Source organism: Urocitellus parryii, chromosome 4 (assembly GCF_045843805.1).
Source record: "Urocitellus parryii isolate mUroPar1 chromosome 4, mUroPar1.hap1, whole genome shotgun sequence".
Classification (NCBI taxonomy): domain Eukaryota; kingdom Metazoa; phylum Chordata; class Mammalia; order Rodentia; family Sciuridae; genus Urocitellus; species Urocitellus parryii.
Window position 1 is genome coordinate 37,529,510 of NC_135534.1, and position 17,109 is coordinate 37,546,618.

Below are 17,109 nucleotides of genomic sequence, written 5' to 3' on the forward strand. Positions count from 1 at the left end.
GAGACATTGTCTCACTAAATTGCAGAGGCTAGCCTCAAACTTGTGATCTCCTGCCTCAGCCTCCCTTGTTGCTGGAATTATAGCTGTCCACCATTGTGCCTGGATTTAATTGTAATTGCCTCTGAAGATTTTAAACAGTGAATTGATAAGGTCTGGTTTATTCTCTGAGATTACACTGGCTGCTCTGAAGAAAATTACTTAATTGGGGGGAGGGGAGAATGGGAGGAGGGAAATGTTTAGAACATTTTTTATCATCTAGCAAAGAGATCATGATAACTTGGATTAAGATGGCAGCAGTAATAAGAAATAGAGATGTATTTGAGTTATATTTTTGAGATGGAGCAAACAGGGGTGCTATTATTTGGAAGATTAAGAAGGAGGAAGAATCAGATATGACTTCTAGTTATTTGGCCTGATAGCTATATAAATAATGATAATTATAACAGAAATAGAAAGATTTATAGAGCAGATTTATGGGCTGAGATGAAGAAAGAGGGAGGTCTTTAAGAATTCAGTTCTTGATTTGTTAGGTTTTCAGTACCAACTAAATATCCTAGTGGAGATGGTAGTTAAATATATTTGTCTGATGCTCAGAAGAAAGCCAGGATTGGAGATAAAATTTGAGCAACATCAGCACATAGATGGTATTTAAAAACATGAAACTTGATCAGAATACCTAGCAAGAGTTTAGATAGTAAGAAGGGTGGGCTGAATATTCCAATTTTTAGACGTTAAACAGTCACCAAATCCTGAATCAGCAGCCAGTAGAGTAGAAGAAACCCAAGAGAGTGTGATATCACAGGAGCCATGAATAGAAATGAGTTGTGAACTCTCTCTACTGCCTCTTGAGAACTAAGACAAGGTAGAGCTTTCATTATTGGATTTGGTAAGATGAAGGAAGGTTCTGTTGAACACAATAGTGAACATGTATTGAATTATTTCTACAGTCCTGGTATTCTTATGCTTTCATATGTACTATTTAATCCTCACAACAATCTTATGAGATAGTTACTTTCATTATTTTCATTTTATACTTGAGGAAACTGAGATACAGAGAAGTTATATTGCATTTATTGATAGTAAATCACAGAATATGGATCAGAGCCCAAGAGATTAAGGTTCAAGCTTTACAATCAGATTTGTTTCCTTTCCTGTATAATAAATATGAAGAAAAACTGGAATGAAACTATAATGAAATAGACTTCATAGAGAATCAGAGGTAAGAAAGCAGAGCCCATAAGTTAAAGCCACTTTTTCCAAAAGTTTTATAGTGAAAGGAGAAGCTAAATGGGATATGAGCTGGAAGGGAATGTAAGGTCAAGGTCACTTTGTTTGTTTTGTATTAGATGGGTGATATTAAGTGTGTTTCTGTTGATGGTAATGCTATAGTTGAAAGGCGACTTGAAGATTTAGGAGAGATTAGGGATGATTTGAGAAATGCAGTTCTTAAATAGCAAAAATGGTGGCCTATATAGAAGTAAGGAAATTTCTTCTATTTTAATAGAGAGCACATTGTTCATAGATTCAAATGTAGCTGGATTGAGAGAATTATAGGAAGTTGATGTAGGTAATTCTTGTCATATGGTTTCTTGCTTCTCTGTGAGGTATGAAGGAAAGGCAAGATCATCTGCAGAAAAATTGAATAGGTTATTATAAGTTGGAGGAAAAGGTAATAGAGAAATAAGCATTTTGGAGAGGGAAAAACAGAATTTTTAGAGATATCAGAAGAGCCAATTGGCAATGGTGCTTTCCATTTGATATTTTTGGTCATAGGGTAAAACCAATTATCATTGTTTATTATGTTTTTCTCCATTTCTGGAGAAGAGTTTAGCTATGGGATTTAGACCCAGAGTAAGGTTTATTCAGAATTAGATAAATAGACAGTTGGATGGAGAGAAAGGAACAAAGCAGTTAAAGAGTTTTCAGGAAGTGATTATAGTTCTGGAACATGATGTTTCACAAAGGATGGGTAAAGAGGGGTGAAAAAGAGGAGGAGATCTTTAATAGAAAAGTGTTTGTTAGGATGTCACAAAGGTTGGGTGAACTGGAAGGAGGCTGGAGAGGTAGGAGCTTGTGGTAGAGAGTGGCAGTGACTGTATCCAAAGTATAACCATGGCAATGGGTGGTCCAGATAGAAAAAAAAAAAAAAAAATATATATATATATATATATATATATAGAGAGAGAGAGAGAGATGAGAAATTTAATAATTTGGGAGGCCACAGTATGAGGGAGAGGATTATTTTTAAAGATGGGTACTAAAATTGCCGAAAATGTGGCACAAATAGTGGAAAAGAGGAAGACAGTAAGCTAGGTACTAGAATTTCAGTGAATCAATGTCATGTCTTAGCCAAATGACAGTGAAGAGGAACAGTATGGGCTAGTATGGACAGATGAAATAATCTTCAGAATATCTGGCAGTTTTGAAGGAAGAAGGGGGGATGAAGTTGTTTAGAAATAATATTGGAAACAAGGTAGGTGGGGAAGACACCGGTCTACCAGTATCAAGCCTCAAAGTTTCAGAGGGAAAATAGTATTTTCAGGAGGTTACTACAGGCATGAACAACTTGCAAAAGCATGCCTGTAGTGGGATGGTTTGGATGGGTAGAGACCAAAGGCAGAGCCACCAGTAATAAGACTGTGGAACTATTTCAGGGAGAGGTGAGTGAGGATCAGACAAGGCCAATAGGGTTGGAGGGAGATGTTTGAAATATCCATCAGAAGCAGAACTTGCAGAGCTGTTTTAGAACAAATTGGTAAGATAACTGGTAATAATATTGTCAGAGAAAGAGAATACGGAAATGAAGGACAGATTTGGGGGGAGGAAACTGAAGGTCTTTTTGGGGGGAGAGTACTAGGGACTGAACTCAGGGGCACTCGGCCAATGAGCCACATCCCTAGCCCTATTTTGTATTTTATTTAGAGACAGGGTCTCACTGAGTTGCTTAGAGCCTCGGTGTTGCTGAAGCTGGCTTTGAACTCTTGATTCTCCTGTCTAAGCCTCCTTAGCTGCTGGGATTACAGGTGTGCACCACCGTGCCCAGCATTTTTTTTTTTTAAGTCAAATAGTACTAACTTTTTTTTGTTAGGAAAACAGTATTTTGTTTCACTTCTCAGTATCTCTTAATGCTTCTCTCAGGAGGATATTATATATTTTTTCTTTGGTAATTTTCTCGTATAATATTTTTTGTTCATTTCCCCCTTAGAATCCTGTTTGGCGGTTGTCGGTCTTTCTGATTTAATTCTGTACTTTAAATGTTGCTTTTCTTCTATCTTACTCCTATCACCATGACTCTCTACCTAGTGAGGGGACTATTTTCTGAGAGATTTCTTTAATATTATCTTCAAATTCTTAGGTAACTTTTTTTTTTTTAGAGAGGAGGGGGGGGAGAGAGAGAGAGAGAGGGACAGAGAGAAATTTTTTAAAAAATATTTATTTCTTAGTTTTTCGGTGGACACAACATCTTTGTTTGTATGTGATGCTGAGGATCGAACCTGGGCCGCACGCATGCCAGGCGAGCTCGCTACCGCTTGAGCCATATCCCCAGCCCTTAGATAACTTTATGGTACCTTATTTTTAAATTCCAAGCGTTCTTTTGTTTATTCCTTTTTCATAGCATCCTATACTTATTTATGGATATAACATCATTTCTAAAGACATTAATTATAATTTTTCTTCTATTTTAATTGGCTCTGTTTGCTCTGGATACCTTTTTACCTTTCATTTTATCATATTCAGAAATTTCCCTCAATTGTTTATTAATCTCTGTCTGACTTTATATTCACAATATGAATCCCTGTTGGTATTTAGGAACAGGTCATTAAAGAGCTGAATAGAAGCCGTGTGGGCATAGGTAGGACTTGTCAGTGGTGGATATTTTTGTTGTTTGTGGAACCTCTAAAGTGTTACAAGTCATTCCCGCTGAGGCTGTCAAGTTTCTTAGAGAAGCAGCTTCTAATTTTCTAGGGGGACATAAGCCTGGTTCCAGGGCCTGGGATAAGATAAACTGACAGTCCATAACGTATAATGAACTGTGGTTCTGTGTCTCAGAGTTCATTATACATTATGTACTGTCAGTTTATCTGGGTTTCAGTCTTGCCAGTGCATAAACTGTGCTCTCCTTAGTTCTATAGGCCGAATTAGTTGTTCTTCTTCTCCTTCTCCTCCCCCTCGTCCTTTTCCTATCTTCTTTCCTTTAGTAATCAATGCTTAGAAAACTTTAGATGGTTAATGAGAAAAACAAGGAAAAAGGCATCCAGTGGAAACAACTAATTAAAAAGAAGAAAAAAAAATCAACTATTGGAATGTCTTTAAAGATGAGAAAAAAATACTGCATTCATACTGACTTCTAATTCAGACATTTCACCTCTATCTGCTTTCTTACAAAAGTTTGTTGGAATTTTTAGTTAACCACTGTATTCTCTTCTGTTCCCTTTGTCCTTGTAAATTTGTATATTTTTCCTTCAGGACATTTCTTAGCTATCATCCTAAGGAATGGGACAGAAAGGATATCCTTGTGTGTGATTAATCTGCTATGTTTATGCTTGTGGAGATAGAGGTTTGTTGCCAGAGTTGAGAAATTTCACTTAGTGATAGATATTTAGACCTAATCAGATTAACATAATTATTGAAGCATATCCCAAGGAGTCTGAAGCATGACATTATTTCATTTATTCACTCAACATGTAACTATCAAGCGTCCACTGTGTGCTGGCAAGAAGACGTCGGACTAGGATGGAATGTGAGGAAGGAGCATAGAGGTAAGGCAGAGGGAAAGAAGCCATTGAAGAGCACCAAAAGTGGTGGGAGGAGGACATGAAGAGAGTTCTCCTATAGTGAGAGTGGGTACTTTCAGAAAGGGTGAGCAGAAGGTATTCTGTAGCATCAAGTAAAGCTAAGGTTCAGGGAGAATGAGTGAGTGAGAACTTCTACTATTTACTGAATCCCTAGCATGGTGCTAGATTCTGGGTGAACAAAACTGTCCTAATCTGAAAACTGTAAGAGCTTATTACATGCCAGCAGAGATAACAAAAATTAATCTTATACTCGCCCTATGAGGAGGTGGCCCTCAGAGTGATTAAACAGACTCAGGATGAGCCACCCAGAACTTTGAAGAATTAGGAATAGACTCAGAACTCAGGTGTATTTCCACATATAACCTTTTTTTCTTTCAAAGAACAACCAGAGATGATATGTTAGCTTTTGAACAACAAAGGGATTTTCAGAGAGTTTGCACACATTGACACATTAATACAAAATTAGAAAGGAAATTTGAAAATTCTTAGTCATTTGTAAAGAAAATCTTAAGCATTTCATGGGAAAATATACTTTGAGGCTTTTGATGTTAAAAATAGTATATTTTGTAAATATAAATAGTATATTTCTGTGACCTCAAAGTCTGAGGTGACAAAAATGGGCTATTTATTTGAAAAACAAATTGCCAGTGAATTGGCAATTCAGTGTTTACACTCTCATCGACTTGCTTATTATGATACCCATGGCCCAGGTGAATAACAAAAGTATGCAGTAGTTTACACCAATTACACTTTATAACTAAAAACTAAATTTTCTTTATTCAAACAGAAAACAATATTTGTGTTCTTACTATTGCCCATTAATATCCTAAGTTAAATCAAATGTTGGCTTGAGAAAAACTGGCCCCCCCAAAGCTACTTTACCTACCTACTGTTAATAATGGCAGTCTGCCTGAGAGAAAATATTTTTCAGAAAGGACAGCAGTGTCATGGATTTCCTCTTAAAACTGAGAATACATTCAATTATCTGTCAACCATAAGAAAGCTGTGCTGTATGTGCAGGGGCAAAAGTTGGCAAGGAACGCTACCCTTTTTTTTTCCTAGAAACTGCAGAGCCCTTCCACCCACCTTGTTTCCCTTTTCTCCTTCATGTTCTTCTAGCTGATAGAATCAGCACAGAACTTAGAAAAAGGAGAAGCCTCTCCAGCCTACCTTTTACAGCCCTGGGAAACACCTGAGGGCCAGAGGGAGATGGAATCTCTCATTGTTCCTTTTTAGTGGCAACACAGGGTGGTGTGGGAGCGGAATGTTTTCTTAGTTGGAATAAATTTACCAAAACAACCACCTCAAACACCTACCTGTCTACAGTTCCCACTCCCTCAGCAAAAGGCTTTCCTCCCTTGGTGTAGGCTGAGATGCAAAGTGCTCACACAGATAAATCTAAAAGGTGAATCAGAGAAAGTGTCTCTTAGTAAAATGCTCACCAGTTTTATCTGTTCAATAAAGACCCTATCCTGGTTGATCTCAAAACCTCTTTTGTATGCTAACACTTTATTATTCTGAGTGATTAATTTTTGTAATTTTAAGGTGCAGATGTTGGTTACTAATCTCTACTAAGGATAGTGAGAGCAGAATCATTTCCTTTGTAGAAAGGTATGTGAAATAAAAACAGCTTCCTTCAGGGAGTCTTCCTATGGGCCATGCCCAGCTCCTGCTGGGAGGAAGCAGGACCTAGGAGAGCAGTAGCCACTCACCAGAGTTTGAGTACATGTTTTGTGGGGACTTAGACAAGTCTTAACCCCTTTAAGCCTCAGTTAATTCTAAAAAAATGGGCCCAATAAAGCTTAGTCCATAGGTGGATGCAAAGATTAATCATGTAAAGTACCTAATACAATATTTGGCACATGGAATTGCTTATTATGTCATTTGACTGTACTTATTAATAATGGAAGTAGTATATACCCTTCTTAGTTTGAATAAATTTACCAAAACAACCACCTAACACCTACCTTTCTGTAGCTCCCACTCTCTCAGCCAAAGGCTTTCCTCCCTTGGTATAGGCTGAGATGCAAAGTGCCCACACAGGTAAATCTAAAAGGTGAATAAGAGAAAGTCTCTCAATAAAATGCTCACCAGACTATACCCATGTACAATTTTCCCAATATTTTGTATAGTTACAGAGAATTCGCCATTGTATGACACTGACATTTTCTTCACTCAATTCTAGTATCATTTTGCTGTTGTTTTGTAAAACATTGGGTCTTTGGAAGTTGCATGATCAGATATCTATCTGAAAAATAGGTGATGCTTTAAGGATTGACCATCTTTTAATGATGTAGATAGAACATTTAGTATAACCAGTTTGTTTTTATTTTGTAGAACTCTTCCATTTGAATTCCATGAGGGAATTCAGGCACATTTTGGTTTTCTCTGGATAGGTTGTTTTACCCCATTAAATCTGATGCTTGGTTAATATGTTTCTTGGAAACTTACGTAAGTTGTCTTTGGTGTAAATGAAGGAAAACTATTTCTCACATTTCATAAGAATGAATTAGAAAAATTTCTCAAAAGTTATTACTTTATTAAGTCTGATTCAATCCTCTAAGAAACAGACACTAAAATAATATTAATCATGCAAGAGGTTATTTGGGTCATCGCCTGGGGGAAATGGGAATGAAGCCAGTGAATGCCAAGAGACCATGATGCAAGTCTGGCCCCTGTGGAGGAGAGAAGGATTACATTTGGGTAGGAAAAGTCTTATTACAGTGCAGTTCTAAGAAAAGTTCCACCAGTCTGATGAGTTTTCCAACCAAAATTGCAGAGGTGTCCACTTGCAGTTATGGGCCTGCTTTAGAATCCCTTCTGTGCTGAACCACAAGCTAGAAGTAGGCCACTGGCAGGGTGGCCTCAGATAAAATACAGTAGTGGATTCACCGCACGTCATTTGGGACCTTTGGACAGTTATGCTTCTGCAGTAGATATGAGACTCCCATTTCCATGGCCACTACACTTTTATTGATTCCCATAGCCTATGTTACAGTCTTATGTTCTGTGTAATTAATATTTTCTCAGCTATTGGTTCACAAAATTATTGAGATACTTGAGAGTATTTCAAAAGCACTTATGATTGCAAACTGAGGCTGGGTCCACTCTGGGATCAGGAATTAAAGGGGCAATTTCTGTGTAGAGAATTTGAAAATAATAAAGCTGACTAAAATATTCTGGTCTTTTTATTATCACCATGTGCTGGCAATTCTAAGTGATATCACTGATAAATACTTCACCCTATCAGGACAGATGACTCCAGCCACCATGCCCCCAACCTTTAATGTCACTGCCAGGCTTCCTTTTTCTCTTCTTTTTCTTTCCAGCCATGAAAGTGCGACAAAAAAAGTTGTACAGTTTTTCTCTCCAGATTCCTGAGAGGAATGTACTTAAGAGCATCTTTTGGAATGCTAGATACTGAAGGGCTTTAATGTTGCAGTACTATATGGTTTCAAAAAGTAAAGACATTACTTTATTTATTTATTTATAGTTGTAGTTAGACACAATACCTTTATTTATTTATTTATTTTTATGTGGTGCTGAGAATCAAACCCAGCTAGGTGAGGGCTTTTATCGCTGAGCCACAACCCCAACCCCAAGACATTACTTTCTTAAAGAGTGGCCAAGGAAACCCTCAGGCACCAGGCCTAGATTTTGAAAGATGGTAGATTTTGGCTTGGCAGAAAAAGGCACATGGTAGGCTTGCAGGGTATAGGTAGAGTATTCAGGGCTCAGAGGATAAGGAAGTATAAATATATTTGGGAAATTATCAAAAAATTGGTGTCATACTGGGTATGAATAGAAAGTAGGACTAGAAAAGTAAGTTGGAATCAGAATGTTAAGATTTTTGAATGCCAGTTTGAGTAGTATGTGTAGACAAGTTTAGAAACCACTGTCTTAAAATTTTTCAAATATGACTTCTCTCCATACCCACTACTATGATATTAGTCACAGGTCACTTGAATTACTTCCTGTTCAGTCACTGTGCTTCTAATCACCCCTCATAGTTATCCTCCCCACAGCAACCTGGTGGTCTTCCAGCAATACAAATATGACCATGTCAAACGCTTCTGCCTCTATCTTTTCCAACATCTTCAATCCTTTTTTACCTCCTGGCTCCACAACATTTACCAATATAACACAGGCAGGTCCTTCGATGAGTATTGTACATGGTGATTTTCAGCCTACTTGGATGTATACCCCTTGGTATAGTGTTTAGAATCTTGGGAAAGAAACTCTTTGTTCTCTCCACCATTTCTTTTTTTCCCTGCCCCCTTTTCTCCATTCTGAGACATATTCTTCTACCAAAGGGCTTGACCCTTAATATGGAATACAAAGCCACTTTATGAAGTAGCCCTGTTTCTCTAATCTCATCTTTCACCAAGGTCTATTTTGTTACTTCTGAAAATTTCTGAAAATTTCCAAACTTCTGAAAATTTCCAGAAGAGACCAATTATTCCTAAATTGTGTGCCTATGCTTAGTTCTCTCCTGTCTTTTTAGAATGCCTCACCTTTTCAGCTTCTCTAGTGCTCTCTCTCTCTCTCTCTCTCTTAGTTGTAAATGGACCTTTTATTTTATTTATATGTGGTGCTGAGAATTGAACCCAAGGTCTCACACATGCTACGCTAGTGCTCTACCACTGAGCCACAACCTAGCCCATTCCAGTGCTCTCTCTTAAAAACAAACAAACAAACAACAACAACAAAAAGCTTGAAGTTTTGAAAGCAATCAGCAAATCTCTCAATGCGGGGATTATCTCTTTGGAGATTTCTCTGACTCCTTAACTCTGCTGGGTTAGGACTCTTATTATCAAGGTTCCTATGTATTTTTCTTACTAAGCTTGCTGTGTTATACTATAATTAATTGTTTTAATAGGTCTATAATTTTTACCTGTGTCCTCTAGATTTGAAAATTTTATAATACTTTGATTTCATTTAGTCTTTTGACCTCAAGAAATTCAGAGAATTATTCTTAACAGAAGCTAACATCAAAATACGTCAATATTGAAAAGAATTTCATATATTTTTAAATAAATTATAACTGCTATATAAAACCATATATATTTATGGGGTACCATGTGATGTTTTCATACACACACACACACGCATACACACACATATAATCTTTGTGTCATGTTCAAATGGAGGTAAACATACCTATTCTTCAAACATTTACTATTCCTTTATGGTGAAAACATTTAAATCTTCTAGCTTTTTAAAATGTATAGTACATTATTGTATAGTCACACTACTATACAATAGCACATGAGAATATCTTTCTCTTATCAAATGGCACTTAATATCTGAAACTTTCCCCATCCTTTCCTCTCCCCTACTCTCCCTGGCCTCTGGTAACCACCATCCTACTATCAACTTCTATGAAATTAGCTGTTTTAGGTTGGACAGACCTAAAACAAAAGTAATTTGTTTTGTTCAATCACAAAAGTGTGTTTATACTTGCTGAATTTGGGGAGGGTGCCATCTATCCAAATGGAAACATTGCAACATGTTTTTAAAATATGAAATTACACTATATCCTGGAGAACTTAATAAAAAAAGGTAGGTGAAACTCCAAAAATAAAGTATTTATAGGGGCAACATCTGCCTTCTAAAAGCAGAGATTAAGGAGTTAAGTAGACAAAAGATTTGTAGAAGGAGAGCCAGCATAATGTATAAAAACCAGAAAAAGGAGTGTTTTGAGAAGCAGAGGTGTGATGGAACTAGTATTTCAGGTGACAAGGGGTCTTGTGAAGTTTCTCTCTGGTGACACCTACTCTGGGAAACAGCATCCACAGAGCAGGAACCAACATCTCCAGGAATCAAACTGGATAAATTTATGCCATAATCTAAACCCAAGTAGTTCTTGGCCTTTTTGAGACACACAACCTTTTGAAAATCTCATGAAATCTAATGACTGTCCTTAGGAAAATGCACGTGGGTACACATACATATGCAATTTCACTTATAATTTCTCATGGTTTACTCTACCACTACCCCTAAACCATCCCCACTCAAGCTTTTAAATGGACTTCCACATTACAAGCATGGTTCCACCATCAGATCACAAACAATGCTTAGATTCTGAGGACAGGTGATATGCTTGAGGATTAAGAACTATTATCTCTGTTCAACCCTTAGTAGGTTTAAACTCATGGAGGCCTTAGGAGAAATCCTCTTTTGCCTTACCCTTCTAAGGAGCAATGGACTGAGAAGAAGTATCCCTTGGTGCCTGCTAGTCTTTCCAGCCAGCCGATTGAGCATTTTCTGGATTTCTACCTATTGACTAACCAAGTCACTAACTTAGGCATCTAGCTACTGTGGTTCTACAAGCCTTGGCTTCCTAAGAGGTCTCCTTTAGAATTTTAAACAGCAAATAATTTACCTCATCCATGTCTGGCTTTTGACACCCCTTCTTTTAAATGACTCACCTTCATTTATTCCCTTTTTGAATTAAAGAATTTAGGAAAGCAATGAAACATTCTGGCTTCCAGAAATAGAAAAATAGTTGCTTAATTTTTTAAAGGAAAGGGGAGCAGAGTCAGTGTCAACTTTTGTCAATCTTAGCTCAAGGAAAGAGCAGTGATGTGGGAAATTCAAAGAACTGGACAATAAAAAATATCTTTGTGATTTATAGTATGAAGTTGTTTTAGTATGTATTTTCTGATTTTATTTTCTCTGAATTAGCATAAAAATATTTTTGCAATAACTATTTTTAGAGTGAAGTCAGATGTGTTGGGAAATTGTTTTTGGATTCTAAGTGTGTTTATTTGATCTATATGTGTCATTAGTGATTAAGTCTTGATATCTCTTCAAGAGAGAATTTAAGAATTCTCTAAAATTCTAAAATTGTCATTTGATACATGGAGATTCCTTTAAGTGGAATATGATATTTTGTGAAAAAAAAAAACTAAATGTAGTGAATGTGAAAGAATATTAGTCTAGAAGTAATTATTATAGTCAATTTTATATTTGATTTTTAAAGAGATAAAGTGTTTACATAAAAATCCTGCCCCATTGTATAAGGGGGCTTGTGGGTGATGGGCTAGTCTGGTGCCATGCTGTTGAATTACATGACTCTGCATTTTTCAAAACACATAGAACTTTATACCCCAAAGTACTTTTTCTTGCATGCAAATTTTAAAAATTAACCAGGATGGAAAGCAGACTAACATATGGATCTAACTGTATTACAAAAATAACCTCTCTGGAAGAGGCATGGAAGAAAGGACTTAACCTAAATAACTTTGGGAAACAATGTTTCATCTAGATAGTACAAAGAATCCAGAAGTAAGACTAAGAAACCATGGCAGATCAAAGGAGACTTAGGAGGAAGATAAAGACAGTGTAGTATCCTGGGCTGGGTCCTGGAGTAGAAAAAGGCCATCAATGGAAAGACTGCAGAAATTAAAATGAAGTCTATAGTTAACAGTGTTGTGCCATGTTAGTTTCTTAGTTTTGATAAATGTGCCTTGGTTATATAAATGTTTATACATGGTTATGTGTTAATGCACCACAGTTATAACTGAGAGGAATATGGGTGAAAGTGCAGGGAAACTCTCAATAATAGTATGTGTTCAACTGTTGTAAGACTAAATTTATTTTCATATAAAAAGTTAAAAAGTGCTGCCTCAAAATCCATAAATTTAGATTTAGGCTTTGTTGATTCTAGTAAATACTGGATATTTTGGTATTCTTTTATTTTAATATGATAAGTTGTCATTTGGTAGAAGACCATTTACACATAGATATAAATGGAATTTATTTAAAGAAAGAACTTTATTTTTAGGTCTTAAATAGAACTAAAACCAAACTGAATAATTTATCAAGGCTAACACAGGTTATAAATGTGCATGGGTGACTATGTTTCATCCTGCATAATGCTTTTGCCAAACAGAACTAGTGTTTGAAATATTTCCAATAGAATATTATTCATAGAGAACAATGCATGATTTCACATTAAATGCATGAAAAGAAACTATAATTTCATGGTGTCAGTGAGGGGAAAAAAACCAGCCTATTGTTTATGTCATGGTATCTTCTATTTTAAAAAACACAGGGCTGGTGATATAGTTCAGTGGTAGAATGCTGGCCTAATGTGCACAAGGCCAGAGGTTCCATGCCCAGCCCCCCACACAAACACAGACACACAGTTCTTAACACTGCCTGTTGCCTCCCATCCAGGCAGTGATAATTACTTTATCATCCTGCCCCTGTAAGCTTATACATTTACATGATCTGGTCTGCTGTTATGGTTTGGATCTGGAATGTACCCCAAAAGCTTTTGTGGTAAAAGCATGATCCCCCATGCAGCAAGGTTCAGGGAAGGGTTTTTTAAGCGAAAAGAAAAAAAAAAAAAGATTAAAAAACTATCTGGCCCTGGTCTCTTCCTCCTCCCCCACTTCTCCACTCCCACCACCTCCTTGAGCTGAGCAGTTTTTCTCCAATATACTCTCCACCTGATGTTTCTGCCTTGGAGCTGTGGGCTGAACCTCAGAAACCAGGAGCCAAAATCTTTCCTCCTCCAAGTTGTTCTTGTCAGGTATTTTGATCTTGGGGATGAAAAGCTGACCAACACACCTACATAATGGGAATGGGCATAACCGTTTCCCTTTAATTCCTGCAATTTTGTTCAGTATAAAACTTAATAAAAGTTTTTACTTAAATTTACTGTAACTTTATTTTAACTCTACAATAGATTTGTTTTTTTCCTCCCTAGAAGTGGTAATTTTCTGATAAATACTGAGAACAGATGAGCTTTGTTTAAATTTTTGAATTTAAAAAGTTGTACAGTTTCAGATCTAAAACTAGAGATAAAGCTTTGTCCCCTTTATACTAATCAGTGACTGTATATATGTCTGGGTTTGATTATAGTTGGCATCTCTGGATTCTGAGACAAAATATGCATTGCTGAGATGTCATGTCTTTCTGGCAGTCCAAAAGTATAATCACTCAAATACATAATGACTCCTCCAGCTTTTTTGTAACCTGGTCTTAAGGTCTGCCTTACCTCCCCCTCTCTGCCCCCATACTCCTAGTAACCCCTCTGATTTCTCATTACTTACCATTTAATCATTTACTCTAACTAACATGACTTAACTTCTGTATGGTTGTATCTTACCTCCCTTATTAGATTGTAAAGGCCTACTGAACAGAATCAACTTTTTTGTTTATTTTTTTAATGTTTTAGTGCAGAAAAATAGAATATGTGCAAATATTTGAATTAGTGACTCACCAAACCAAAATATGGCCCTTTACATTGTGCCTGATTTCTCAGTATTAAAAAGTTGAACAAGTTTTAAAGTCTTTAATTAATTTTTCTAGTATAATACTCACAATTAGGATCAATAAACAGTAAATTGGAAATACAAACTGTTATGTTAAGGCAACTAAATTATTTTTCAAATCTAATCAAATGTATTCATGTATGTTGATGATTCTAAAAATCTTTCTTACAACTCATCTGCATCTGTATTGCCTTGGCATCGTTTAAAAATGTAGGATCTTGAATTTCAACTTTGAATTTATACTCTAATACAAGAATCTGTATTATTGGTGGAGCCTAGAAATCTGTATTTTTAAAAACTGGAGTGGAGCCTTTATGTATTCTAAATTTTGAGAATCACTGGGATTGTTGAAGAAATTATACCTTAATTTGGAATGATTCAAGTGCATTAGAACTTCAACTTAAGTTGTACAGGGGAAAATAAATAGTATAAATTATTAATGAATAATAATTTCAGTTTGATGTTTGGGAAGTTAATATCTTTAGTAATCTACAAATGAACTTTACTGATGTTATATAGTTTTAATGATGTAGAGTTAAAATCCTATAAATTTGACAAATCCCACCTAAGCTTAGAATTACTGAGATGAAACAATAAAACCACTGAAAAGCAGTTGTATATGATTAACATGTAAGTTACTCCTAAGAACATAGAGAGTAGATAACAAAATATTACTTTCTCTTCCAAAGCTGAAGGTATAATTGAAAAACAATTACTGCCTAATACCTTCTGAGTTAATGTTTACTAAAGTTAAAAAAATACTCTATATTATTTGTTGCTATTATAAAAAAGTTCTGCAATGGGTTGAATAGGCTTTTCAAGGCATTGATTCAGGTATTGCAGACTTAAGTGTACTAGGAGTTAAGCGCAAACCATTAATAAGTAATCCAGCAGTATAATGAAACTATCATGAATCAAAAGTGCCATAGTACATTGATTGCTGGTAGTAAGTAATTGAAATGAAACCAGGTTGTTATAACTTGCCATAATATAAGACGATAAGTTGCAGACAATTGAAGAAGTGCTTTTGGTTAGAAAAATCAAGAGTTTCCTGGCTGTTTTATCCTCATGTACTTGTTTTCCTTGCTCTTGACCTTGTGATATTTTGCACTTCTTCAACATGTTACTTTATATAGGTTGTCATTGGGTGGTAGAGCACTGATGTTTTTTCTTTATTCTGTAAAGATGTTAAAAATATTTATCTTATGGGATAATATTTAATTCTTATATAAAATAATTCACCATGTGACTTGGCAGAGGGAGCATTTCTTTCAACCTCTAGCTTGTGTAATCAAGCAATTATGCAAAATTAAATACAAGCCAAGCCCTAGGCTGAGTACTTTGTCATACTATCTCATTTAACCCTCACCATGACCTGCTTGTATGGAAAAGAAACTGAGGGTGCAGAGGGAGTAATCCACTACAGATCATCCAAAATCTGTTTGTTCATATTTTGACATTGTGTGGCCCTGCTGGCAGGCACCAGTAAAGAAGATTCTTCCACTCCCAATTGCAACTTTCTCCCTCACTTAATGGCAGATGTAAGCCACAAAGGTTGCAGGCTGAAAAAGGAAAGTGTCTATTTAGGTTGGTGGACTGGCATATGAAGTCTCAACTTTTGATGAAACCGAAAGAGCTGAGGACAAGTTCAAGGTAGAAAATATGAACTGCTCTCCCTGGTTCTTTAAGTCAAATAGTGTGACGTCATTATTTTGTTTCAATTTCCAATTCCAAAAACTCCAGATAACACCCAAGATCAAATGCAAATATGAAAACACATTCCAAAATTGAATAAATGATTTTTGGATTATCTGGGCCACTGGTTGCCTCTGCTAGTGTTTATAATCAAGAGCTGATGATGCCATGTATGATAAGCAATCCTTTGGTGAAAGACTGGATACTTAAATTCTCTTAAGGGTGTAGAATTTTGTCAGTTTTAACAAGAACTATTTTTACAGAATGCCATGTTCAGTCTTTTGGGTTTTAGAATGTCATTTGAAATACTTAGCCATTTGAGACATGGAAGGCAAAGTCATATTTGGGGTGGAGGGAGGAGTCCTACTGGGAGTAACAACTTGAGCCTGACTGGGTTTCATAAAGTATTAATTATAACTGTTGAAATAACAAGTTAGCATTCATAAACGGGACTCCTATTAAGAACGAAGCAGTCACTCTCTTTCTGGCCCCCACTTTATTCTTTTCTCTTACATTCAACTTTTACAATGCACTTGTCAGTCCAGTCGTTAAATTCACATTTGTATGCTGACTATGAATACTGTCTTGGCTTCCAAGTTGGTCAAGTTGAACTACTTTGAAGCTAGTAATCTGCTGAATTAGCTGACTTCTTTCATGGTATTCCAGAACAAACAGATCTCCTTTAAAAAATCCCTACTTTTGTTATTTCAGGTGGTTTGAGTCTGTTATTTTTACATAAAGATGTTAAGATTCTTCCAAGAGAGGTTCAAAGAAAAATTTAGAAATGAAATGTTAAACACATTAAAAGGACCTTTAGCATAATGATCATGTCACTGGGTGAAAGATGAGGTTAAAATTGGTCATCATTTGACTGTGTAACCATTTTTTTTTTAATTTGTATGACAGTCTTAAAATAGCCCTCAGTTCTACAAAGGAATGCCATTAGGACAAACCTCAGAATAATAATAATATAGTGAGTGCTTTCTCTAATGGCCTTGGGAGGTAGGCACTGCTATCTCTGTTTTATAGATGAGGAGATAGAAGCACAGAAATAAAGACTCCCTAGCCAAAGTAAGAATGAAATCTATCAGATTGGGGAGGCAATGCAATGGAATAGGGAGCATGAGCTTCAAAGTGTGCAGAAATGGGTACCAAGTCTGACTCTGACCCTTATTTGCTCAATAAGTAAGCACAGTCCTTATACTCTAAATCTCAATGTCCTCATCTGTAAAATGAATATGTCAGCTTCAAATAGTGGTTTTGAGGATTAATTTAAATAATATAAAATAATAATAGTTCTGGATACTTATTATTTACTATGTATCAAGCAT